This window comes from Orycteropus afer, unplaced genomic scaffold (assembly GCF_000298275.1).
Source record: "Orycteropus afer afer isolate SDZICR_OR568_19922 unplaced genomic scaffold, OryAfe1.0 scaffold00074, whole genome shotgun sequence".
Lineage (NCBI taxonomy): Eukaryota > Metazoa > Chordata > Mammalia > Tubulidentata > Orycteropodidae > Orycteropus > Orycteropus afer.
This window is the reverse complement of record NW_006921661.1, coordinates 10066469-10073298: the sequence shown is the minus strand read 5'-3', so window position 1 is coordinate 10073298 and position 6830 is coordinate 10066469.

The window sequence follows — 6830 nt, the reverse complement described above, 5'->3', positions numbered from 1 at the left end:
TTTTGAGTTTTGTTCCACATTGTTCTCCCTCTCTATCAAGGGTCTCCTACATAGATCCCCTTCCAAGCGGATGACAGTGGTAGCTGGGTACACAGACCCTCTTCAACAAAGATAAGAGAAACCAATTGACAGAGATACAGAAGATAATCCTGGAACCTCGAGCTTTGAAAGAAAGTATACAGAAGTGGAAAGAAAGTATACACAACTAGTGGAAAAACTTGAATGAAAATAATGAGTATGGAGATGGTCAGAGCAGCAGACTGTCAGCTACTCTGACAGGACCAACAGCCTGCATATTTCCAAGTGGTGTTGGGACCTGAGAATTGACCTAAAGATCATCCCTGATCATCCCAAGGGCTGCAGGGCTGACTGTGCTGGTGGCCTATGACTAGGAAGGGAAACAATTAGGAGTGAGATAACCTGAGCTCTGGACTTTCGGCTCTCCAGAAGACACAGCCATTTTGATTGTTTATGAGCAGTGGCCATTTTGGATATTTAAAATGACCAATGGCACAGCCATTTTGAATGTTTACAAACAGCGGTCCCTTTGGATATTTAAAGTGACAGCAATCTCATTCAGATCCCAGGGACCTAAGAATAGGCTCTGTTTGCTAAGGGCAGCAGGGACATATGGGAGGCTGACAACAGGAAAGGAGACAGGTGGTGAGAGTGTAAGTGTTGCCAACTAGTAAATAGAAAAGCACAGTACTCTGCTTATGCAAATAACATCCAAACAGAACAAATAAAATGAAAATCATGGGCAAATCCCTCCAACATGTTGTTGTTGTTATTTACCACTGAATCGGACTCAACTCATAGTGACCCCTCCTTGGGTTTCCAAGGCAGTATCACTACAGAAGTAGATTGCCCAACCTTCCTTCTGAGAAGCCGAGGAGTGGCTGATGGGTTTGAATTGCCAGCCTTCTGGTGAGTAGTCAAGTGCCTTAGGCACTATGCTACCAGAGCTCCTCTCCAACATGCAATCACCAATTAAATATAAACATAAGAATGTCACAATTCCTCAGAGATAACAGAGGATCAAAGTTCACACAAAGAAGCAAGATAAAGCAGGAGAAACAAGGGACCAGGATACAGACCCAAAACACATCCCTGAGGAAGGTACAGCATTGGAACTCCCTGAGAAGGAATTCAAAAGAGTTATATTTAGGTACTTTCAATGGATTGAGAGACAGGTCAAGGAAAACACTGACAAAATTAAAGAAAACACAGAGAAAACCCTAGAACAATTTCAAAAGACAATACAAGAACAAAGTGACAAAATAAAAGAAAAATCAGAAATAATACAAAATCTACAGATAGAGATCCAGAAGATTAATAAATTTTCAGAAATAGATAACAGATTGAACAGGCAAAGGAGTAGGATTGAATCAATGGAAGACAAAGTTAGTGAGATTGAAGACAAATACCTCAATACTTCTTTGGAAAGGGATCAATCAGAAGAAAGATCAAAACAAAATGAAGAAAGCCTAACATTCATATGGGATACCATCAAAAGGGATAATCTATGTGTAATTGAAATTCCAGAACAGGAAGAGGCAAATAAAATCACAGAGAAAATTGTTGAAGATTTGTTGGAAGAGAATTTTCCTGGTATGATGAAAGATGAGATTATATCCATTTAAGAAGTCCAATGAAGCTCAAACAGGATAGACCCCAAAAGAAAATCACCAAGACATGTCATCATCAAATTCACTAAAACCAAAGACAAAGAAAGAATCCTGAAAGCAGCACAGGAAAAATGAAAAGTTACCTACAAGGGGCAACCAACAAGACTAAGCTCGGATATCTTGGCAGAAACCATGCAGGTGAGAAGGCAATGGGATGGTATATATAAAACCCTGAAAGAGAAAAATTTCCAACCAATAATTATATACCCAGCAAAATTGTCCCACAAATATGATGGTGAAATTAGGACATTTCCAGATAAGCAGAAATTAAGGGAATTTATTAAAACCAGACCAACCTTACAAGAGATGCTAAAGGAAGTCCTTTGGACAGAAAACTAACAATAGCAAACAACAACAGACCATTAACACACATGATGACATAACCCAGAAGCCAATCCAGTTATGGAAGTATCCAAAGTAAATAAGCCTACAAGATTGTAAACAGGGAACCAGAGACATCAATTGACAAATGAGGACAACTACAAACCAAAAAGAGGGGAAAATTGTGTTGTTCTAGAACTTCTAAATGGTAGGAAAGTCAAAACAACTGCAAGATAGAACAGACTGTTCTAAACTTGGGAAGAAAATTATAAATCACAGGGTAATCTCAAAGAAAAATGATAACCCTTTATCATTTTTAATTAAAATTAAAAATTAAAAAGAGGATGAGCACAAATATTTAGCAAATATTAAAACAATAGCAATGAAGGAAGTGATATATGAGCTCAGCACAGAAAATTACATGAAACAAAGAACCAGAAACACCATGAAAAAGCACATAACAAAATGATGGGAACAAATTCATCCTTGTCAATAATTACATGTCTGACAAAGGACTTATCTCTAAAATTTGTAGAAAACCCCAACACCTCAACAACAAAAGGACAAAAAATCCAATTAAAAAATGGGCAGAAGACATGAATAGACACTTCTCCAAAGAGGATATTCAGGTGGCCAGCAAATACATGAAGAAATACTCATGATCATTTCTATCAGAAAGATGCACATCTAAACAACGAGATACCATTTCACCCCAGCACTAATGGCTAAGTTAAAAAAAAACAGAAAATAACAAATGTTGGCAAGGATGTAGAGGGATTGGGACTCTTATACACTGTTGGTGGGACTGTAAAATGATACAACCACTGTGGAAAACAGTATGACAATTCCTTAAAAAGCTGGAATTAGAAATACCATTTGACCCAGCAATCCCATTACTAGGTATATATCCTGGTAATAGAGCCAGCATAAGAATAGATATATGCACACCCATGTTCATCACAGCACTATTTACAATAGCAAAAAGATGGAAACAACCTACATGCCCATCAACTGAAGAATGGATAAACAAACTATGGTACATACACACACACAATGGAGCACAATGCAACACTAAAGAATAATGTAGAATCTGCAAAATATCACATAGCATGGATGAACTTGGAGGACATTATGCTGAGTGAAATAAGTCAATCACAGAAGGACAAATATAGTATTAGTTTATTATTGTAAAAAGGAAAGGTATATATATGGAAGGAAATTTGTTGATTACCAGAGGTGGTAGGGGAGGCAAGGGAACGCTGCAAAAAAAAAAAAAAAAAAAAAAAAAAAATGCATTGACCTATGTCACTTTAGTTTTGTTCATTTAACTGTACACAAACTGTATTTCAATAAAATGTATTAAAAAAAAAAAAAGAATGGAGAGGGAAAATAAAAAAAACAAAACTGCATCTCTCTGTGAAACGTCTCCCTATAAGGAACCTTTCTAGAAGTTCTAGGCAGCACTTCTGCTTACTTTTCATTTGCCCTAACTTAGTCATGTGGTCACATAAAACTCAAAGGAAGGGTAGAAGAGGCAAAACTTTAACTGGGCACATTGATATTGCAAATAAAATGGTGGCTATGTTCCTGAGGAATAAAGAGAGGCTACATTAGTTATCTATTACTATATAAAAATTACACCAAAACTTATCAGCTTAAGACAATGCCTATTTATTATCTCATAGTTTTTGTGGGCCAGAAATCTAGGCACAGCTTAACTGAGTCTTCTGCTTCAGGGACAATTGAGGAAGATATGTATCTACCCTATATATTCCTTATAAACTTCCTCAATGTGACCTTTGGTTATTTCTCAGGGTAACTGTGCCCTAGGGAAAGACATCTTGGGGATTATTGGACACTAACTCCAATGAAAATCTTTGGAGTTGTAGTTGACACAGTGCTCTATCATACAGCATGGAGACTTACAGGGATCAAGTGATAAACTGAGTTTTGATTCTAGTCTACCTTATTGCCAGTCTAGTGATACCTTAAACCCATGATCCCATGATTTTCCAGTTCTGGAGTATGTATAGTTAGACTAGGTATACTCAACAAGTGGCAGAATCTGTACATGTTTCTCCAATCCATTATGGCTATTATCATTGACAGGGCCAAATGGAAACCCCCAGAACTCCCTCTTTATCAAAATTATAAACAAAGAACACTCATGCTTTTCTGAGGAAGATGCAAGGTTAGTGCAACCACAGCAAAAGCAGTGCTCAGAGGTCAATTTATAGCAATAAACGCACACATCAAAAAAGAAGAAAGAGCCAACCCTATAACTCCAACAAGTAGACAAAGAGTGACAAAAAAAACAAAAACAAAACAAACAAAACAACAACAACAACAACAACAACAACAACAACTCAACAAAACACCACAGTTACCAGAAGAAAGGAAATAATAAAGAGCAGAAATAAATAAAACAGAAAACAGAAAAACAATAGAAAGAATCAACAAGACTAGATTTTGATAGGATTAATAAAACCAATAAACCACTGGTCAAATTAACAAAGGAAAAGAGAGAGAAGCTGCAAATAACACAAATAAGAAATGAAATCAGTGACATTACAACAGAACCAAGTGAAATAAAAAGGGTAAAACTATGAAGAGCTATATTCCAGCAAATCTGAGCACCTGGGAGAAATAGACAAACTTCTAGAAACACAGTATCTACTTAAACTAACACAGACTGAGGTAGAAAATTTGAATACACCCATAATGAAAGAAGAAACTGTAGAGGTCATAAAAAAGAGCAAGCCCAACAAACTCCCAAGAACAACAACAAAAGTCCCAGCCCAGACGGCTTCACTGGAGAATTCTATCAAACATTCAGAGAAGAGCTGGTACCAACACTACTCATACTATTCCACAACATAGAAAAGGATGGAATGCTCCCAAATGCATTCTATGAAGCAAACATAAGGCTAATACCAAAGCCAGGCAAAGATAGCACTAAAAAATAAAATTATAAACCAATATCCCCCATGAGTCCAGATGCAAAATTCTCAACCAAATCCTACCCAATAGAATCCAACACCATATTTAAAAAAATAATACTTCATGACCAAGTTGGATTCATACAAGGTATGCAAGGGTGGTTCAACATTGGAAAATCAATCAATGTCATCCACCATGTAAATAAAACAAAGGAAAAGAACCACATGATCTATCAATCAATGCAGAAAAGACATTTGATAAAATCCATCACCCACTCCAGAGAAAAGCTCTCAGCAAAATAGAATAGAAGGAAATTCCTCAGCATAATTAAGGCCCTGTACACAAAACCAACAGCCAACATTATTCTCAATAGAGAGACTGAAAGGATTCCCTTTGAGAACAGGAACTAGACAAACCAAAAAACCCAACCTCACTGCTATTGAGTTGGTTCTGATTCATAGTGACCCCTCCTTGGGTTTTCAAGGCAGTATCTCTCTGGAAGTAGATCGCCCACTCTTCCGAGGAGTGGCTGGTGGGTATGAACCATCAGCCTTCTGGTTAGCAGTCAAATGTCTTTACTACCACTTTTATAAAATATTGTCCTGGAAGTCCTAGACAGAGTAATAAGTCAAGAAAGGAAAATAAAAGACATCCAAATTGGTAAGGAAGAAGTAAAACTCTCCTTATTTGCAGATGATATGATCCTAGACATAGAAAATCCCAGAGATTCTATAAGAAAGCCACAGAGCTAACAGAAACCCAAAAAAATCCCCAAACCCACGGCCATCGAGTCAATTGCAACTCATAGTGATCCCGATTGGGTTTCTGAGGTGGTAAATCTTTATGGAAGTAGATTGCCCAGTCTTGCTTCCATGAAGTGGCTGGTAGGTTTGAACCACCAACCTTCTGGTTACTAGTCAGATACCTTAGGCACAGTGCTACCAGAGCTACTCGGAACTAATAGAAGGACTCAGCAAAGTGGCAGGGTATGACCAACCTACAAAAATCAGTTGGACTCCTCTACACTAACACAGAGAACTCTGAAAAGGAAATCAGGGAAACAATACTTTTTACAATTGCCATAAAAAAGATGAAATACTTAGGAATAAACCTAACCAGGAATGTACAAGACTTATACAAAGAAAACTACAAAACACTACTGCATTTCAACTCATAGTGACCCTATAAATAGAGTAGAACTGCTCCACAGAGTTTCTGAGGCTATAAATCTTTTCTACAGAAGCAGACTGCTACATCTTTCTCCTGTGGAGCAGCTGGCAGATTCGAACCACTGACCTTTCAGTTAGCAGCCCAACACTTAATCCACTGTATCACCAGAGCTTCTGGGCAGACTTAATATTGTGAAAATGTCAAAATTACTCAAAGTGATCTATAAATATCATGCAATTCCAATCTAGATTTCATCAACATTTTTTAAAGAGATGGAAAAACTAATCACCAACTTTGTATGGAAAGGAAAGCGATCCAGGATAAGCAAAGCACTACTGAAGAAGAGGAACAGAGCATGAGGCCTCACACTTCCTGATCTCTATACAGCCACAGTTGTCAAAACAGCCTGGTACTGGTACAACAACAGATGCATAGACCAATGGAATAGAATTGAGAACCCAGAAGTAAATCCGTCTACCTTTGGGCAGCTGATGTTCAACAAAGGTCTGAAATCCATTAAATGGTAAGAGATGGTCTCTAACAAATGGTGCTGGCAAAACTGGATATCTATTTGCAAAAAAAAAAAAGAAACAGGATCCATATCTCAGACCATATATATAAACTAAGTCAAGATGGGGGCCTCTAGCTGCCCTTCAGGTCTGGAATTGAACGCACACCTGTGGCTTCCAGCCAAACAATAGACAGGCATAT